This window comes from Centrocercus urophasianus, unplaced genomic scaffold, assembly GCF_019232065.1.
Source record: "Centrocercus urophasianus isolate 14NV4802_14NV808 unplaced genomic scaffold, USGS_Curo_1.0 seq_9, whole genome shotgun sequence".
NCBI classification, from domain to species: domain Eukaryota; kingdom Metazoa; phylum Chordata; class Aves; order Galliformes; family Phasianidae; genus Centrocercus; species Centrocercus urophasianus.
This window is the reverse complement of record NW_024885532.1, coordinates 23,883,681-23,905,295: the sequence shown is the minus strand read 5'-3', so window position 1 is coordinate 23,905,295 and position 21,615 is coordinate 23,883,681. Positions and strand designations below refer to the sequence as shown.

At 38.9% G+C, this 21,615-nt stretch overlaps 1 long non-coding RNA gene across 12 annotated transcripts in view; it reads right to left on the bottom strand.

Annotated features, from left to right (window-relative positions):
• Positions 1 to 21,615, bottom strand: part of LOC122171646 — a 60,907-nt gene that overhangs the window by 37,093 nt on the left and 2,199 nt on the right. For 9 of the 12 annotated variants that reach the window (XR_006172046.1, XR_006172044.1, XR_006172048.1 and 6 more), the window contains exons 2-5: positions 18,606 to 18,679; positions 16,112 to 16,182; positions 12,576 to 12,782; positions 12,365 to 12,446 (exon numbers count right to left, since the gene is read on the bottom strand). This is a non-coding gene — a long non-coding RNA (uncharacterized LOC122171646). Of the gene's footprint in view, positions 1 to 2,359; positions 2,661 to 4,900; positions 8,848 to 12,364; positions 12,447 to 12,575; positions 12,783 to 16,111; positions 16,183 to 18,605; positions 18,680 to 19,894; positions 21,410 to 21,615 lie in introns of those variants that run through there. The other 3 variants (XR_006172047.1, XR_006172052.1, XR_006172053.1) reach the window with 3 other exon arrangements.

Genomic DNA, 21,615 nt, shown 5'->3' with positions numbered 1-21,615 from the left:
TCGTAGCGTACTTCTTACGAAGGCCTGTGTCTTTCCATTAGTAGAAATTAATACTGAGCTGTTCTACCTTCCAAGAAGTAGATGTTATCACCCAAAAATTAATTGTGAATTGGCACCATAAGTGCTGTCCTTGCACCACCCATTTCTGTTCCCAGTTTTGTAGGGATGCACTCTGCCGTGCATCAGCTAAGGGCTCAGTGACAATGTAGTGGTGCTCAGGTGGACAGCTGAGGTGTTTTATGCATAGCACCAAGTGAATGTCAGAAAACAGGAGGTTTGTTTAAAAATAAACAAGTTTTTAGCATTATAACTCATGAAGACCAGAACTACTCGTTATATAAACATTAATTGTGCAGTTAAAAAAAACCCCATACTTTCCCAATTTACTCTGCTTTAAGGCCATATATACTCTTTAGAAACATGTAGACATACAAATGAACAAACTAATGAATTAAACCTCTTTTGCCATCTTCCTGATTTATGTTATTTTATTACAGATCATGGATGAAATCCGTACACTGATGTCTAACCTGTAACAAAGGCTCATGTGAGTAGTCTGTTGATCTATACCTACATTTGCTTATGAAGTGACTTCGCCAAGTCCGGTTGGATGATGATAAATTAGCAGTTAGAGTTTATGTATTTATATTTTCATAATATATTTTAATATATTTACAGTTTCCTGTTCAGTCTCACTTTCCATTTAAATTCTGACAAACTGATGTAGAGATGGATAAACCTCTTCTGGATTTAGACAATCACTTATATTTCACATTGCTCTTTGAGGATGGTATATAAAGTATTGGCTATAAGTGTTCCATCTAGAATGAACAGCCTCGAACACGGTGTGGACAAGAACTTGACAAAAAAAACAACTTGAAAAACGAGGCTAATTTTCACTTCCATCGTTATTACAACAAGGTTTTGCACAGAATTTTTGCCACCGTTCAGTGTTACAGCCTTTCTGTATGCTGTCCTCTGTCCCAAATGCCAGTGAGTGGAATTAACAACAGCAAATATATATATATATATATATATATATATATATATATATATACATATATAACTGGCTTTTTTATTATTTGTGTTTCCAGCAGTGTTTTTAGATGGCTAGGTTAGGAAGACAGAACAATGAGGGAGATAGAGCACTTTGTGATTTAGGTTGCCTCAGAAAGATAATTTCAACCCTTTTTTAGAAGCAACCACAGGAAGGCAAAAAAGGACATGGAATAAAGCACGTCTCAGCACAGCAGTTAGTCAGAAAGCAGAAATCTCAATCTATCTTCCACACAAACGCAAAGCATTACAAGTCTGAGCACTAAACAATATTCCTCCCTTTTCACCCTGTTATTTCTCCTGTGCTCATTACACTTTCATCTTGCCCTTCCTTCTGTAAATCACAGAATCACAGAATGGCCAGGGTTGGAAGGGACCTTGAGGATCACGAATCTCCAACCCCCCACCACATGCAGGGCCACCAACCAGGGCCCAGGGCTCCATCCAACCTGGCCTTGAACACCTCCAGGGACGGGGCATCCACAACCTCTCTGGGCAGCCTGTGCCAGCACCTCACCACTCTCATAGTAAAGAACTTCCCCCTGACATCCAACCTCAATCTTCCCTCCCTCAACCTAAAACCATTTCCCCTTATCCTGCTGTTATCTACCCTTTCAAAGAGTTGGTTCTCCTCCTTCCCTTTAGGTATTGAAAGGTTGGAGGTCACCCCCCAGCCTTCTTTTCTCCAGGAAAAGTAAAGGAAGTAAAATAAAGGAAGGGAAATTTCCTCCTCTCCATCTGATTTTTTTCCTTTCACATTTGCTTTTCCCTATTCACCTGCACATTCCCTGTAATTGCAAAACTTGAAAGACTATGAATCCAATCCTGGGGGGAAATACTAAGCTTGTGCTTGCAATCTTTTACCACGGACAAAGAGCGATTACTTAAAATTGAAGTGTTTGCATTTCTCCCTTTTTCTGAATAAAGTTACAAAATCACCAGGATAAAGTTTAGTACTGAAAATCTATGTAGGTAACTGTAATCTGGTCAGGTAGAATGAGATCACCGTTCTGCGCAGAGCTCTGCTCATATAGAAAAACAAAATGATTTTTACTGCTTTGGAACCACACGATTATTTCCAAATCATTATTTTTATGCTTAGCTGTTATGTGAAGTGAATCCACCTCTCTCCTTTGGTAGTAATTTTAAATGGTGCACTGAATACTTCGGCAAATGCAATGACTCGTATCTTTAAATACTTTACAACGAACATAAAGGAAAATACTAAGAAAGAGATTTTAAAGAGCTAAAAAGTTAAGACCAGTATATTGTACACAAATCAAGTTCTTTTTCCCCTGAAACAGTTCCCAAGCAACATTTATTACCTACATCCATGACATACATTTTTAGATGTCAGCTCTTCTAACCACACAATCTATTTCACAAGATTTCTAAAGCAGTGTCATAGCCATTACATCAAATGTTGTTTCACAGATGGTTATCAACACTTTGGTGTTTCACAGATGGGATAAAAGAAAAAAACCCAACACCTGAATTTCAAAAAACCACCAACACAGTAACTTGCATTTAAAGATATCCCCTTACAAAGTGGCTCTCAATCTCTCCGCAGAGTCTTGCGGTTTCATGAACAATTTTCAAGTGGGCTGCAAAATAGTAATTTAAAAAATGAAGCATATTGTCAGAAAGCTTCAACGTATCAGCAGTAGGTGCAATCATCCACTGGATTTTTTTATTTTTTTTAAGAAGGTCCTAGATCACAAGGAATTGTGAATTAGATTAGGCTCTAGAAATCCTGAACTGTTCTGCTTCTTGGTAAGTTAAACATTATCAAAAAAACCGTATTTCAGCACAAAGGAAAAAAAAAATTGTCACATTCTAACGAATAGGGGGAAGAAGAGTGAACGAACTCCTCTTTGATGAGCAGATTTCAAATGATGGGTTACATCCCACTTGGAGAAGATGCAAAATATCTGGTGAAGCAGAGGCATTATTTTGCTCCCAGGAGGGGTTTGAGGGGCCTTTTGTACTAGTGTGTGTCCTTGTTTCTGGAGTAAGCAGGAAAGTAAGGTTTCCAGTTCACAATCAGACAAGAAGCTGGGATTTCAGAAGACGTGGGAGAGAACAGGTAGAGAAAGTGTGCAGTGAGCCTGTGGTGGAGAGCCATAGCCATTTTTGGGGTACTGACTTCCAGCTGACCCCAATGCATTTATCCAGCTGTGACCTCTCCAGCTCCTACAGGAATCCTTTCCTGATCCCTGCCACTAAATCTTTACTCCTATACACTGATCTTCAGTCCTACCCATATACCCCATCACTGCTTCTGTACCCATATGCCTTGCTTATAGGCATATTTATCCTCTCCAATCACCCCCAGACAACACTGGTAAATAACTTTTTTCCATGCTAAAGTGGTAGAAAAACACTCTCCTCTCTTGTTTCTTTCTGACACAAGGCAGAGATTTCCTCCTGACCTTATACCCAGCTTAGCCCTGTGCACGTGAACAAGACAAACCAACCATATGCACTATGCATATTAGAACACTGAAAGGTAACTGCAGAACCATATCAGTTAGCAAAAGACATTTAGTAATAATAATATAACATTAATAACAACCATATAAAAGCATTCACAAAACTCACTTCCTACATATGTATAAAAAAACAGGAATAGGAAAGATGCAACAAAAAAGGGTTACACAGAGCATGCTAGCCTGACAAACTACTTTAATTCCCTTAGAACATTATTACTGTAACTTTTGTTTCCAGTACTATTTTGTTTACATTTCATATAACACATATGCTACAATCTAATTTTAGATTAGACAATAGACTTCTTCAGGATAAACACATTTATACCATTTGAATAAGATTCATAATTTGAATTTATGATTTATAATAATATTATTATTTCTCCACTTCAACACCACTGTGGTTACTAAAAAGATGCACAATATGTTGGAAAAGATATAATCTCCGCAAATTATTTATTGATGTGCTTGTATGGTATTTATGATGACAGAAAGTAACCTACATTGGGGCAACTGAAAGCATAGCTAATATAAATACATTACGATTCTGGAAAATTGTCAGTGTGGATAATATTAAGAATAGGAGGCTTGATAGGAGGAAGAGGAAGGTTTTTACAATTACCATCCAGGCAGCTTATGTAAATTAAAGAGCACAGTCAAACAGAAGTGGATTTTTTTAGAGTAATAAACTGATCTTGTAATAAGACAAGCTAATACTCAGAAGAAAAGTTTGCACCTGCTGATGTTCATAGAAAATCAGAAAAGCATTCAAAGCTGTATATATTTTTTCATTTGATTGAGAAGTCTAATCTTTGTGCGATGGGGATCCAATCCTCACTTCTCAAGCCACTAAATCCGCTATTCACGAGCACAGATGGAAAGGAAGAGGAGCAAAGACTGTTAGTGATACCCAGGACAAGGCAACAGTTAAAAAAGCAGCAGTTCTGTTACTAGTTCCTGGGAAGGACGTGGTGGAACAGAAGGTTACTGCTACCAGCTTGATCTTCCTGGCTCCCTCCGGGAACCTCTTGCTGCTGCTTCTCCTGCAGAGGCACGCGGCCTATCTGATGTTGAAAAAGCAGGCAGCGCTCTCTACCTTTTCATACACACCAGAAGAGCAGAGCCCAAATTTCTGGAGCAAGTGATTGCTGTCAGCCCTTAACATTTTTCACAAAACAGCACACGCCCACCTGATAAAACTTTTAATTGAAGGGGCTGTTTAAAACACCATTAGATACGGTTTAGCCCAATTGCTGTTCAACCTATCCAAGTTACCTTGTAGCCCATCAGGGGTTAGTAGACCACAGCTTGGAAACCATTCCTGCTATTTCAGAAATACGATGATGTTCCCTGCTCCCTCCCTCCCTCCCTCCCTCCGGACCTTCTGGTTGCTGTTTTAAACATTTCTGCTCTTCTATCTGATTTCCCCTGAGATTGATTTTAGGACCTGCTATTTGCTTCTGGCTTTCTGAAGTAGCAGCAAACTGACATTCGCCTTTGCCCATACATTTGTAAACAGAAGCAAGGCCAATATGACCATAACATTACAGACACAGGATTAGACAGAAGCATAGTTTAAAAATCTATAAATATACGTATATATATATATACATATATTCAGGTTTAGGAAAAAGGGACCGATTTACATTTGATTCATATTTAAAAATTTATCATCAGACAATAAGGCCTACAAACTTTTATCTACAGAAAAGCTGTAATTCTACATGGGTTGGATTTTGGCCACGGCTGATCCAGGACAAACAGAGATGTGCAGTTTTGTGCCACAAAGCTACAGCAGATGAAACTGGTACCTTCTGCTGCCTTAAAGGACACCTAAGATACAGAAAACAGTGACCAAGGGCTCCTTGTTATTCTGTTCTAAGAAATAGAGAATTAGAGTCTGCTATTAAATACTTCCCCATATTCATGGTTTCAGAGATCTTCCTTACGTTATTACTCCTCAGCCGATGTTTTTCCAAAAAGAAGAATCCTGATTCAGTTACTGCTCAATAGCTACGCCACATCTTCATCATCCACGTCTATATTGTTCATAATTCTCATCAGTGCTCAAAACTGACTAGTATGCCAGCATGACTCCTTTGTTTCAAGTACCATTTTGCCTCAACTCCATCCAGAATGACTTCAGGAAATCAGCAGGAGCTGCTAAAAATCCACACAAACATTAGGAAGGGGCTTGAGAAACCAGGCTTTTCACAGCACCCGGACAGCACCCATCAGCTTAACAATTAAACTTCACCTCTGTGACAGGCAGGAATTCCAAGATCAAAGTCTGAATTTCAAGCTCACCTAAGGCTGTGAAACCCTAAGAAATAGGGAAGTAGAACTTCCATGCTGCAGTCCCTGTTAGAACAGCTGCAAATCCCTGCCTCCTGAACGGCAGGGCTGGCTGCAGCCTGCGGAGCTGGCAGATGAGGAGGTGATGACCCTCTTGCTGACAGGTCTGGTTTAACAGTGGGTCAGCCATACCTGGCCTCTGGGATGGCTGTGGCTCCTGCAGCACCACAGCCCGTGCTGTGAGATCCTTCTGCAACTCTTCAGGGCCAACGTCAGCTCTGACTCCAAATGCACAGTAACCTTTTATCATCTCTAAGCATTATCACTGCACTTTTTCATACCATTTAGGGACAGGTGGACCAGAAAATGTGCCAGTACAAACTGCTGGGAGGTGGTGTCATTAAAACCACCCATTAGTTGCTATAGTCTCTATCTTGTAACCATTTATTAATCCACAAGGAATCTTACACATCTCAACACTTCACTGTGTTAACATTCTTTGGTGACAGACCTTTTTAAAAAATTTTTGGGTGACCTACTCCTATGTATCTGTTTACTGCTTCAAGTAACAAGCAAAGCCATAAGACAAAACTACCTTGTACAAAAAGGTATCCATGTTCCTAGTAATTATATTCTTTATCACATTTGCTGGCATTTTGCCAGCCATGGAAGTCAGACTTATTAGTACATTAGTCCACAATCATCCCTAGAGACCTTTTTAAATGGTGTCACATTTGCTGCTTTCCATTCCTTTGTCAGCAACACCAATTTAAATGATGGATTATACAACACAGTTCACAGATAACCAGTTTCATTTCAGAATTTCTCTAAAACTACTGAAGGAACAACGTGCTATCTGGCAATCTGCTAGTGCCTATTTAATCAAGTTGTTCAAGAATCTTTTATTGGTATTTAAAAATTGAAATATTTCTTATAAAGAACAACTTTTATATGGGACTGTTCCTAATCTCCCTGGAATGAACTGCCAATGCAAGGGTTTGTCCATATGTTTCTTTCTGCAATGGCTTTGCCTTTAAATATTCTATCTCTTAAACTCAGTGTCCTGCTAACAGAATTAACTGAAAAATTAACGCTTATAGATTTTACTTTTTGCTTTTAGCCTGTTTCTCCTCAAAATCTTTTTGTCCCTCCTTACAACAGATCTACGCTTAGCTTCCCAGAATGGGAAGCTCTTCTCTTCTTTGCTTGTGTGAATTTCACTCTTTGAAAAACGTCTATTTATTCCTAGTAACTTCCCTTACTTCTCAGTTGTCATGAATTCTTATTCACTTGGATCAGAATTAGAAAACAAACACTCTGTGTCTCTCATGGCCTCTTATAATTTTTACTTGAACGATTTCTTCATTGGTATGCAATTCCTTTTTACAGTTAAACAATACTGGATTGTTTATTTATTTTCATCATTTTCTCTCACACAAATGTGACAAACTTCAGTTTGATATCTGCCACTACCAATTGTCTTTCCTATAGTTACTTTGTCAACTAAGTCCTGTTACTAATCTAAACAAAATCAAGAGCAGTCCCCGTTCTACTGGATTCTCTAGATAGTTAGCTAAAAAGTTAGCCCTTGATGGAAGTTAAAAACACAGCTTATGCATGATGGCCTAATGTTAAGCTTATCCAGACCATACTCTGAAAACTGAAAACTCTTGTTACTATCAAGCTTCTCAGCTGTATAGCCACTCTAGCCTCCTGCAGTACTTCAGTACTGCAGTACTGTGTCCACTCTGTCAGTTTGTTCAGAGCTCTTGCCAGGCTTCTCCTATTCAGATATGGAACCATTTGTAATTACATTGTATGGTTTAGCCTGATAAATTTAACTTATTTGACTAGTTAGCATATAGAGCCCAATAGACCAATCTATTGTCTCTCTATCAGCAAAGCACTAACATTTCATCATCTCTGTTATCATCTGTACGCTGCCATTTTAGTGTCACTTTGAAAGAAGGAAAAGGGACACAAGCAGGCCCACTTCCAGAAACATTGACATACCTGAAGAATTCCTGTTGCAATTCACACTTACCATTCTTCTGAATAATCATTATCTTCAAGGTACCAGGGAAACAGAGCAATATGAGGCAAAAATGTACCTAGATACTGAATCAAAACTAGTGTGGGCTCCTTCTCAACAGAGAACCAAGTGGCATTTGACAAGATTTCTGTGCCAAGAGAAGCTGTGTCAGGAAGGGAATGCACTAAGGAGCAGAAGGACATTATGGAAGTATATGAAGTCCTTTAATCTCTTGTATACACTGGAGAATTTTGTAATACTCACATTAACTCCCTCTGAGGAGGGAGAGTCTGCTGTTACTGCTGTGGAGAAGATAAAGAGGGATGCTTTCTGGACACAATGCCAGTAGATATTGACTTGGGTTTGACAGCTGAGAAGACCTCTGGGGTGCTAGCATTTTCTGTGTTGGCTGAAACTCACTTCTCTCCCTTTTGTGAGGCCTCTATTTGGAGCACCTTATCTCTGCATCAAATATGATGTGACTCAAGGCTCAGCAGAATCCAATGGCTACACTGCAGTATCTACTGAGTATTCAATTATTATTTATTTGTATTACAACAAATCCTAGAAGGCTACAGCCTGGATCACTTCTCGTTACGCTGAATAAGCATACAACAAAAAGTCTACATGCTTGAATTCTACGTAAAGAGACAATAGAGATTACTGCAGAGTACAAAGGCAAAGTATTACTGCGACAAGCATTGGTATTAGTATACTTGTACAACACACTTATTTTCTAGTTGGACTGTCATAAATTTCATAGTACATAAAGCTTCTAAGAAGATATTAAAGGAAGACAGCAAACAGTTCTGTTCATGGAAGAGTCAATCAGTACATGAGAGGCAGCTGAGGAGAAAGTATCCAGTGTGAAAATTTAACAACTGAATGATGGAAGCTGGCATCATATGTTGATCAAAATTAGTCAACCTCTTGATATTGAAGGAAAAGTATCAGGTAGAAGTAGTCTTGATGGGCCTTGAAAACAAAGACAGATAGCTTATCTTTACTGCTTTAAATTGAAGGAGGAAGTTTAAAAAGCAAAGGAATAAATTTGGAAACTGATATTTACAGCAGCACTTGGAACACATAATGACAAGACTACATTTGTCAAGGCAAAAGAAGATTTTCTAATAGAGATATGATCCACTGAAAACCGGGATGAAAAATACAAGCAACCAACAGAGAAGAAAGAGCATCCCTGAAGGGTTGGAAAAAGATTTTGAAAACTAAGATTTCGCCTTGATTTGATGACTTAAAGCAAACAACAGCATGATGGTGTCATTTACTGAGGATGCAGAGAGTTTTGTGAGGACTCCAACCTAAATACAAGAAAATTACTAACAAAAGTTGTAACTGGAAATAAAGAACTGAGGACAACACTGAAGAAAACTTTCATGCATTAGATCTGCTTAGGAGTAGAAAAGAAGATGGAAGGAGGTATATGAAGTGACACAGAAAACACTGTTCTTCCTGTACTATGAAATAAGAAGATTCTTTCACGCCACATTTATTACTAGGATATTACAGCTACCTGAGCTACCATGTTTTGACTTTCAAGGGTTGAAGAAGAATAATGTTCATGACATTGTAATTTGATGGGTGCCTCATTCAGCAAACAAAAACATGCTACACCCAGCTCAAAGACAGGACAGTGGTGATACAAGCCAAGCACAAACAGCAGTGGAGAAAAAGATCTTGCAGCGTAAAGTTAAAACAACTAACATGGTGAACATTCAGGCACATTCCTTTCCTCTTCCTTGTTATTGTATAGAACCAACGCTATCATTTCAGCTTGCCACCGAAGGAAAATTACTCTCCTTTGCTCTAGTTTGGTATTTCCAGCTCCTGAAGTATTCCCAAACCTACACAAAGTGTGCCCATGTAGCAAATGCCCACACCCTATATTCCACCAACATCAACAGAATCTCTTCATGTCTGCTTTCTTGCTGTTTCCTAGTTTTAGTTATTTACAACAGCACAGAATGGGTTGAACCAAAGAAACAAGCAGATCAGGTGCTCAACCACAGGGGTTAGCAGCCATGAGTACTGTGACCTACAGCAGGAGACAATTCAGAGTTCCTTTTCTTCCAAACAGTATTCTGTAGCAGCATTACCTTAAGCAGAACAGAGCCAAACTCCTGCATTCTTTCTCTCAAAGCACAGAGAGCTGCTTTCTCAGGCAGGAGATGCAGTCAAATGTGTATGAGCTGCCCTCCATGGAGATGACTGAAAAACTTGGACACATGAAACATCCAGGGGACTCCTCATACCCCACTGACTAATATATCACCTTGCTTCTTTTTCTCTTCTGAAACTAGATCTTTTCTGAGGGGTTTTTTTGTTTGTTTTTTGTTTTTTTTTTTTTATCTGCTGTGGAGAGGGAGCTCTTTGAAAGAGTAAATAAAAACAGAACAAGGGGAAATGGTTTTCAGTTGAAGGAGGGAAGATTTAGGTTGGATGTCAGCGGAAAGTTCTTTACAGAGAGAGTGGTGAGGTGCTGGCACAGGCTGCCCAGAGAGGCTGTGGATGCCCCGTCCCTGGAGGTGTTCAAGGCCAGGTTGGATGGGGCCCTGGGCAGCCTGGTCTGGTATTAAATGGGGAGGTTGGTGGCCCTGCATGTGGCAGGGGGTTGGAGGTTCATGATCCTTGAGCTCCCTTCCAACCTGGGTCATTCTGTGATTCTGTGAACATAGGAGACTGGGTTTGGTTGCTGTGCAATCACCTGATCTCTCTCTCCTTTTCCTTCCTTTGCACAACTTAGGGGAAGTAAGAATAAATATGGCACATAGAACTGAAAGATGAGAACAGTTAACTATTAGAACTATGCATTAAAAAAAAAAAAAATCAAGATTTTAGGTGCAAAGTGAAATATTCAGTGTTCTCATTAATCAAAAGAAACATTCAATGTTCTCAAATAATGGTTTCATCTCATATTGAAAAATAACTCCATTTCGTGTTCAGAAATCATAAAAGAAGCACCAAACATCCCGTAACAAAAACAATCACATTGTGTTTTGAGCTCTCTTCCAGATGTTAAAACTTAACATGGTTATCAGTTTGAACAAGAAACTCTGTTTTCTGCTTAGCACTAGCCACATTTTAGCATATGTAGACCACTGACCTCTGTTCTTAGTTGCAGTTGTCATCTCAAATACTCTTTTTATACAAGTAATTCACAATCACTAACTCTCCAAAGCCCACACAACCTCTCCAAAAAATTGCAGAGAACTGTAGAGAAAGACATTTGCTGAAAGTTTTAAATTAAATAGATAGGTAAATCAACCAGATGCTTGATGAAATGAAAAGTACCAGTAGCTACACATTTCAGTCCTCCTTCTGCCACATATTCTTCTGTTCAGTTCCTTGTTTCTTTTTGTGTTTTGTTTGTTCGTTTCTTTGTTAATTGGACTCTCAATTTGTTTTTGATCTGTTAATGATTTCTTCTTTGGTCTTGCTCTTTCTTCAAATTCATTGCATGTTACTTTTGTGCCAAGCAAAAAAACAATTCTACAATCCCTTAATCTTTACTACCCAATCACTATTTGCATCTTTATTCTATATTGAGGAATCTCTAATTGGCCATGCCTACAAAACCTCTAGAGCTTTACACTTCATTAATAATTATTCACAAATTCAATACCAATTCTAGTTCTTCCATTTTCCAGATATAAGAATGCCTTCAGAACATTTTTGTACTTGAACACCAGAAAGGAAATACACCATCATAAAAAAGGGCATGGAGTTTATAAAGCCATTAGCGTTATACAGGTAAAACACCTACACATAATTTTTGCTCACTGGATATAAAAATAGGAATCATAGCAATGCCTGTACCCATAGATACAAGAAAAAAACTTCCTCTTCAATATACAAGTATATTTATAGTTATTTTGGGTGAATCCACTGACAGAGGGTATGGATAATTATTACTGATTAAGCACGGGATGCTTAGTTAAAATAAAATATATAGTTCTTGCCTAAGAAGACTATAATTAATCAGCATGTGTGATCAAATTGCCACTCATAACGTCAGATCAGTTTAGTTTAATTTAAGCAAGTTACTTTGACATGAACATAAGTATGTATTTATTAACATTTCAACGTTCATCTCAGCAAGACAATTATGTTAGTAAATCTGCTTGCAGTAGCTACCCAAATACTGGTGGTATAAACAGTTTTTATAGATCTATAAATTTGGAAAATTTTATGGGTGAAGATAGAGAGCAGGTCAGAAGCACATTGTTCTGAAAGCAAAGGAAATAAAGAAATTTAAACTCCCTACCTAACAGCAGTGCTGAAGGACTCCAGGTTCACGTGGTAAATTACCCAAGAATAATCATATCCCTAATGGATATATATTGTCTGTATGCTCTAAAAAGAACCAGGGTCGCACATAAATCACACCTCTTGATTAACCCTTTTATCATTATTAAGCTTGTCAACATCAGCAAAGACTAACTATTGAAAAATTCAATCATTTCAGTGTACTTACAGCTGAATTTTCTCATCATGTGACCAACTATCCACAAAGCCTCAGTGCCATTAAGAAGTTTTGAGGAATATATTATTTGGTACTGCCAAAAAAACATAATTAAAAGAATGCATGTAAATTATATTTATTTTCTAATTCAACACTTTTTTCTTTTTTTTTTTTAATGATTATTTCACGTCTAAAGTACAGTTGGGGGAAAAGCAGAACTTACATTATCCCAAAAGGCAGGTTCCAGCACAACCCATGATACACTGACAGAATTCACAGTAAGAAGGCACAGTGGGGTCACACAAACAGAACCCCACACTACTGCAGAATCTCCTTAATTTCAATAGGGCCCTACCCACATATAATCAGTTACAGAGTCCGCCTATGTGGGAGTAACAACAGTGAGCACAGGACCCGTTCCTCCACACACCTGCAAAAATATTGGGATAAAAAAAAAAAGAAATTCAAATTAGTAACACGCAGCAAAACCTTCTGATAGCCTGTTTTATTACAGCATTTAGCACATAATAAAGGAGTTCCATACATCTTCAAGTTATACGTTATTTATAGGAATTTTTAGTTCCTTTTTTTTACAGAATGTTGACTTAAAATTGCTTACAGGCCTTACATGTAGCAGCAGCACATTATGGGAACTTTTACTGATATGCATTTGAAGGAGAAATTTAGATGTATTTTTGATTATTACTTTATAAAAAGCCATTGTCATAGTTGCTTCTTAGTGTTTAAGTCTGCTTAAAATCAGCATACAGGGGAGACAGCAAAGGTCAGTGAATTTCTGAGGTCTTCATGATCATGATCCCCCAGCATAGGAGGGATGTGGAGCTCTTGGATCAGGTCCAGGGGAGAGCCACCGAGATGAGGACAGGGCTGGAGCACCTCTCCTGTGAAGAAAGGTTGAGGGAACTGGGCTTGTTTAGCTTGGAGAAGAGAAGGCTCTGGGGAGACCTCGTTGTGGCCTCATAGTACTTGAAGGGAGCATATAAACAGGAGGGGAATGGCTGTTTATGAGGGTGGACAGTGATAGGACAAGGGGGAATGGTTTTAAACTGAGACAGGGGAGGTTTAGGTTAGATATTAGGAGGAAGTTTTTCACTCAAAGGGTGGTGACGCACTGGAACAGGTTGCCCAAGGAGGCTGTGGATGCCCCATCCCTGGAGGCATTCAAGGCCAGGCTGGATGTGGCTCTGGGCAGCCTGGTCTGCTGGTTGGTGACCCTGCACACAGCAGGGGGTTGAAACTGGATGAGCATTGTGCTCCTTTTCAACCCAGGCCATTCTGTGATTCTGTGATTCTATGAAAACATCTGGCCACATATAGCAGCATTGAAGACTATACTATTTGAAAACACAGGATAAACAGCAGTCAATTTTAGCAGACTAAAAGTGATCTTTTTTAAAGAAAAAATCCCTACAAAAATCAACTGCAATCATTTCCTAAATTTAAGTTCCTAAGGAAAACTATTTAAAATGCAGGAAATACAAATGTAATGTTAAACAAATACATACCACCTCTTAGCTATTCACACAAAACTTAACATTTATGATTTGACCTCACTGTTCTTATTAAAAATACATCTATGTTGATCTTTAAAAGGCATTTTATTTTCAGTTGCAGTGCTTTTCTATATCATAAAACATTTACAAACACATTAACCATGGTTTCCAAGAAATAATATTTAACTGGTGACACTGTGCAAGAGCACTGATGATAAAGGATATGAGAACTAGATCCTAGAAACATGCTGAAGACACTTCTTCATTCCTTTAATTTAGATACCATTAAAGAAACAACAATATTTAAAGCTAAGAACACATTAAAGGATCTGACACTCTAACAGAAGAATCAGGAGTTCCATAAAGATAGAATGCAGTCTTTTTTTCTTCTCTACTTTTGTTTTGTTTTGTTTTGTTTTAGCAATCAGTTGTTCTCTTACTGGCTGTGATTTTGTCAAACAGCAGACTTGTAAACAAACAGAAAATGGAGAAGAGTATCACAGTTTTTTGTTCCTTGCCAGGCATAAAGATTTTAACTGGGCAGGAGGACAAGCAAAAATTTGAAATCCACATTTCAACATACAGGCATTACAACAAGTTTCAAGGCAGTTGTCTTAGAAGTTATTGAATTTGAAATGTTTCTTCTCCTTTTATTCTCTTTAAAACTTTTGGTTTATACGCATGACTTAAAATGAAAAATTCAACTCTTTTTAAAGATCAGTGCTCCAGCTCTAAACTCTGTTCAAAAAGTGTCTTAAGATACAGAATCACAGAATCATAGAATGGTTTGGGTTGGAAGGGACCTTGAAGATCATCTAGTTCCAACCCTCTGCCATAGGCAGGGACACCTCCCTCTAGACCAGGTTGCTCAAAGCCCCATCCAGCCTGGCCTTGAATGCTTCTCCCATCTAATGTTACATAGAAAAAAATTACAAATACCAGACATCCATCACGTTAGCCTGCTTGAGCCTGCAAGTGTGAACCAACACCTGAGCCTACCTCAATGAACTGGTACATCTGGCAAGTGTAATGGACCATTTCTTACTGACTGAGAGTGAGCAGACTATACTTTTGGGGACAGTCAGTTCTCTAGGAGCCCATGACTACGAAGTTTGGGAAACACTGGCATTATCCAAGATGCAGTGCAATGTGGTAATTTATGCAGCCAGATCCTAATACTGCTTTCTGCCCCGCTGCCTAGCTCCACATCTTTCTCCAGTAAGGAAGTTAACCGGAATACAATGCACTGCTCCTAGAGTGCAGATTGTAGGAGAGGTCAGGGACACATAGCTGCAGTCCAAATGACAGTCAGTTTCTGAGAAGAGCTAAAAACACTATTACAAATTTGACACATATCTCAGAGCTGACATTCAAACCATCAAAGAAATGAAATACTGAAAATGCCTCAACAATTCCCTTCTCTGACAAGGATAGGAAAAACACGCATCTAACCTAGGTACAGACCACCATGAAGTTGAAGGATACACGATTGGTTTGGGAGACTGGAAGAGACTGCAAAAACAAGGGTTTCTTTCATGACCAGCAAAGTAACAAAGTCTAGTTACTTCCTAATGTGCTTGCACATGCCCCAAAATACTCGTGGAGCAATCCCAAACTGACATTACCCTGGCTGGATTCCCACTCCCTCCTAAATAATTTCCCTAAATTTCTTCACAAAACACCAACTTCTCACTACTGGGAGCAACTCACACTGTGACTGTCGACCAACCAGTGATGCTAATTTGCAAGGCAGCAGGTTGAATGGAATAGAAAATATCCATGCTGAAGCTTTTTCTGTCCTGGGGGCACAAATTTGAGTCATTTTTCTAATCTCATCCACTAAGTTTCATTGAAACTGTAGAAACTTGACCTTGTGACCTCTATCTCTGTATCAAATACAGCTCAAATGAAGCAGTGGATTGAAAAGTTACTGGGAGAAAACTCATTGCTATCTATCTTGTTTTATTCAGAAAGTGGGAATGAAAACACAGTTGTATAATCATTGTGAAAATAACTATGAATTTTATGTTATTTACTGTTTTCATTCAGGAGCCACACCACAAACTCAGCTATAACACAACACAGATTTTTACAGGGTGAGAGTATGAAAGAATCCACAGAACAGAGACCGTTTCCATAAAACTGCCTTTGTTTTGTCCCTGTGCAAAGCACCCTAAATATATGTCAATTCATAAAGGTGAAATTTTAACAGAAATACAATTTTATACATATGTTTTGAACTTACCAAGAATGCAGCGGACTGCCCTCCGTGGAGATCCATGCTTCTCTTCCAATTCTGTGTTGTATCTCCCAAGGCTTAAGAAAAGTTCAGTGACACACAGCTTAGTAACAGAACACTGATATTAACTTTAAAGAATCAATCTACTCAGTGGGTTTTTCTGCTTTGTTTTTCAACGAGTAAGCATAATGGTTATTAAAGAATCACCTTAAAATCCTACTACTGCTACCTGGCTTCCTAATTATCTCAATTTAGAGAATAATTTGTAATAACAAGCAAGTCTCAGTTCCCTTTTTGAAAAATGCCACCCACTGTGCTCTTCATACCCTTTCTATTGCTCTAGAGACAAAGAATAGTCAGCATAGCAAAGTTAATAGAAAATCGGACATTACAGGACAGGTTAGAAGGAAACAATGTGAATAGGACCAGAAGTGAAAACGACTTAACAAAAAAGGGATGGAATAAAAGAAACAACGTTACTTTCTTAGCAGAGTAATAAAAATGGGATTTTCAGAACCATCCAACTTCTATTGAAGTAAAAGAATTACATCAATTCCAAATATGCTTTTAGAAAACCTTTAAGCCACTTATCTTTAAGCATTTAACTTTAAGCATATGGAGTATCTAAACTCTGCTCAGCTAAACAACTGAAGTGCTTAAATTTAAAAAACAAATGTAAATCATCTTGAAACCATTCACTCCGTTTGTAATACCAAGCTTGCATACAGATCCGAGCCCCAACTCCTTACCCTGCTTACATGCTGACTCACACTTGGGCTGAATCCAGCCTATTGGTTCTCAGATAGGCAAACCCAAGTACAAAACGTGAGGGACTAAAGTGCATTCAGACTTCTCTCTTACAAGCTGGCCTCGTGCAAGTATTATGACTTAGGTATGTGATTAATTGTTTGGTGAAGCAGAGCGCCAATAATTAAACGCTTAAAGTTAATTCTGGAAATGGATTTCAAAAAGAAAACTAAAGAAAGTGCCCGAGAAAGAAAAAAAGAAACTGAAAATTAAATCAGGATTAAAAATAAATGACCTCTGGGTTATATCTCAGTGCACTCTGCCTGAAAACTGCTGCTTCTTTTTGGCTTAAGTATTAAATCTCATTTTTTAATATGCAAAATGGTAACTAACTTTGACAAAGGTTAAATTAGTTCAGTGTTTGATGACAGTACTGTAGTAATTCTTAACACAGAGTTAAGAAGTCATTCGGTTATTGGTATAAAGGGCTCACCATTTCTTCTGCCTTGTAAACACACCTGAGCTTCCAGTCCTGCTTTGGTAGAGAGCAGGGTGAGGGTTAATAGCCAATATTCCAATCTCTGTGGTAGCAATCATAAAGGGAGGAGGAAATGCGGAGATCGTAAGCTGCTAGTAGGGTTCTGCCCCTTTTACTCCTTACTCTACAATACAGTTACTGGAGGAAAACATAAATTGAGCCACTGAAATCAAAACAGTGAACCAACAAAGTTCAGGGACATCTCTCAGCATCCTGTGAACTTCTGGTCATTGTGATCTGCCTCCTAAACTGCAGATCATTGTATACACCGTTATTTTAAGCTGTCACCTCTCTAAACTACCAGGAAGCCAGTACCAGTGCTTAACAGTCACATTCTCATGTCCTCTCCCACTACTAATATTCCACCCTTCACATACAGCTATAAAAAAGGAAATTCTCTCTTTTTAAAATGCATGCTTAATAATCCCATGTGTAAAAATCATTACTTAGTGTTGGTATGGAGCTAGAGCAAGGGTTGAAGACCTGACTAAGGCAGTGAGTTACTGATAGAATTAGTTCCTCTCTAGATTCAGTTCCCTTCTCACAAAATGGTTAAACACAATAACGTTTTGTTCCTTTTATGAGAATCATGAGCATTACTAAAATTTTATAAACGTTTTGAAGCTCAGATTTCAAAATTTCCCAGAAATTAGGAAACTAGAGAAGCAAATGAACAATTTACATCACGCTGTCTTAAAAGAAATGAATTGAACAGCATAAAAGCAAACAAATTAGTGCTAGCTAAAGCATTTCCAGACTTCTCACTCCTGTACTAATTTCAGTAGCTTTTCAATTAAATGCAGGAATACATATTTGCAAAGTCTGAGTTTCAGTCTTTCCAACAATTCTGCATATCCAAGCTGTGCTGCACTGATTGGTGGTGCTGATAGAAATTCTCCTATGGACACAGCTGAGCACATGCACAGGACTAAGGCTAAATCAAGAAATAAAAAAATAGCTCATAAATTCAGTGTATCTCTAACAATTATTTGGAAAAGTCCAGGATGGATAAGAAGATGATAAAGCTTGAGAAAGTAACAAGCGAAATAGCGGGTGGGAAGGTGAGAAATCAGGTTCTGGCCCCAGCAATTACCCTACCAAAACCAATCTAACTTTAATGCCAGTTAAATAACAGAATTGATACCAAGAAAAAAAAAAATAATAGAGCATCCCCTCAATAATTCATAGCCCTGAGAACCACACTTATTTTCTCACCATTTGATGAGTCCTCTTCATGTAAGGCCAAAGTTCGTGGGTGCTGTGGAGAAGATCACTTGGCAACTGCTCTGCTGTAATTAATCCATAAAGAATGGGCTTCAGCTTTCACAGATAACGAACCAGCACATTTCACAACCACTAACATGCAGAAGAATTTTTACAATGTTTAGAAGTTACAGCGAGGCCGATTTAGCAAAACTTCACCACAGAACCTAAGTGTAATAGCAAATGTTTCCTGAGGCCTCAAGGATATGTTCTTTATGGGTCAGGCCTATGGCTGTGTTAGAGTCAGTACTGTCAGGTCTTAAGGAAAGTATCGTAAGCCCAACCTTTGGATTATACCAGCTGCCTTTATGCTGTGTGAAGCATCTTAGACACTGGGGGCAAAAAAAATATATAGGGAATTTAATAAAGCAGATGTACGTCCTAATCTAGCACATACTTCCTACAGTCCTGAATACCAAGAGAAGGATCCCTAGATCAGCTCTCAAATGGCAAATTCAGAACTTTGTTTTCACTGCCATTGCAGTCTAATGACTGTACAATAACAAATGGTGCACACTTCAGTCCTTGCTACATGACAACCTGAAATGGCATAAGCAATGAATTCCAAATCCTATGTTTGTCAGGATACATCAGAGACTTAATGACCACAGAAAGAAGCAGAAAAGTCAAAAATGAAAGGAGATGTTCAACTACAGTTGATTATTAGAGTAGATTATCAAGCAGAAACTTAATAATTTAGTACCAAACTTTCAGAAGAGGTTTGAGGGGAGGCCTTGGTAAATCTCTAACAGGGATCCAGCAAAGAAGGCTGGATAAGCACCAAAAGCAAGGCAGGGCTTAAATTAGAAAAAATAAAAAAAAAAAAAAAAGTTGGAATTTGCCCTGGCTATGCACACATATGCCATACCAAAACAGGGAACCCAAATAATAAGCTGATGTGCAATTACTTGAAAATGTTATTATAACTGCTCCATGTTGGATGTACCTTGGTGGCCTCCATTTGGTGCAACTCACTTAGCAGCTGGACCAGAAGAGAATGGAATAATATGCAAGTACCCAGGCAGACCAAAGAATCCAGCTACACAGTTACACAGTAATGACACAATGCCAGTTTTCATTACAACAAATTCCTCTAATCCTCACGGTTGTAAAATAAATCTTAAAAACACATAGCAAGGTAATTTGCAAAGTAATGCGTGCCTGGGTCAAAAGACGGCCTCCAGCTTTCTAACCACCCCTGACGAGCTGGGAGCTCCTGTGCCATTCAGGGAGATCAGTACCTTGCTTTGGTTGTGTGACCTCACAGACAGATCCTGGCAGTTTGGTATATCCAAGTGTGATGCTTGTTCCATATAGGGAAGTCCCAAGTATAGGAAGCCACAGGGAATGTCATCTCAGTGGTGTATGTGAATTCAGGGGTGAATTCCCCCCAAAAGTCCCTCTCTCCCACCTAATACTGATTTTCTATAGAACTTTAAATGACAGATTTAGGGTCTCCAGATCCTCCAAGGCCTAAATCCAGGTTTCCCAAAGAAATGCCTGGGTCTCCAGATTACAGCCTTGTGTCAGCTGTTTCCCTTACCTGACACAAGAGAATTTACACAACTAGGGGAAAAAGCTAACATTTATAGAGATACACTTTCTCAAGAGCTGGAGCAAGTCAGTGGGATGAATACACCCAAGAGCTAAGGGCCATCAGGAGCCCAACCAACCACATAGTGCTTGGAGAACAAAATACATGACTTTGACCTTGCCTCACTACTGTAAACACACAATACATATATTGAAAAAAAAAAGATAAACTCAAAACATTCAACTGCACATGCTCCTCCCCCTGGCAACAGGAGAGCAGATAACATGACAAATGCTGGCCATGTCATGTTACAGCAGTGAAAGACTCTCTGAGAACGTAATGACACTCTCTGAGTAGAAGCGCCTACAGTGGGGGATTGGCTCTGCCAGGAGGTGTGCAGGTTGTGCTTCAGTGAGGAATGTGTGAGGAAGGGATTGCAGCACAGAAACTGCAGCTCTGCCCTCTATTAGCTGCCACAGCAGACAGGACTTCCACCGTTCTGATGAGCCCACGTTATCTGGAATGGAAATCTGATCTAAAGAGCTGACATCGCTTTTGTTGAGGTTCAAAATCCCTCTCCCCTGCCTTCTGTCCTCAGCTGTGCCCCTGCTGTGACTCCTTGGCTTTGCCAGTCACTGAGGAAACGAGCTGACAATCCTCTCCCAGATGCTGCAGCCAGAGAGTGCAATACCCACCTCGTATTGCAGGGGCTGTTAGACAACAGTGACTGCCCTTCCTCTCTGTTAAATATTTAACCATCCTGATCCTAAAATTATGATATTGTGCATTATTTAGCCACAATCCCGAAGATACGGGCAGATGATGCAAACCGAGACTATTGCACTGGGTTTATGCTTCGTGCAGCCCTAAGTCATACTGAGAGCAGTGATTGTGTAATACGACTTCCAGCTTAAGTTTGGAACAGGGGCATAATGAAGCACAGAACCACACACAGGATTGGGCCTGTGTGTGTCTGCGAGCACGTAAGGGATAGCAGCGGTGCAGAAACTTCACTGCTACTAGAAATCCTAATGAAACCTCAGAAAAGCCATTTGAGAGGACAATAGTGTGATCCGTATAAGAGAATACCACATCCTATCTGCTAGATCTTATTTCTGCATCATGGTTGGGAAAAAAATGGGTGCAAATAGCAACTAGAATCACTTTCGGGCAAAACTATATGCAATCTAAATACAGACGAATGGTATCGGCAGCACTGTATTTTTTATATATTTTTTCAGTGCTTTAATTGCTATTTCTACCACCAAATCCTGCTTTTGTGGGCACAAAAAAAAAAAAAAAAAAAAAAAAAAAATCCAAGCCGTTGGCTGCCGTTCCTTTCAGTGCTTATTGAAAACTTCACTCGGGGCAGTTTTAATCAGCTAAGCCTGAAAGTGTAAATATACGGCCAATCATTTATACTCAAAA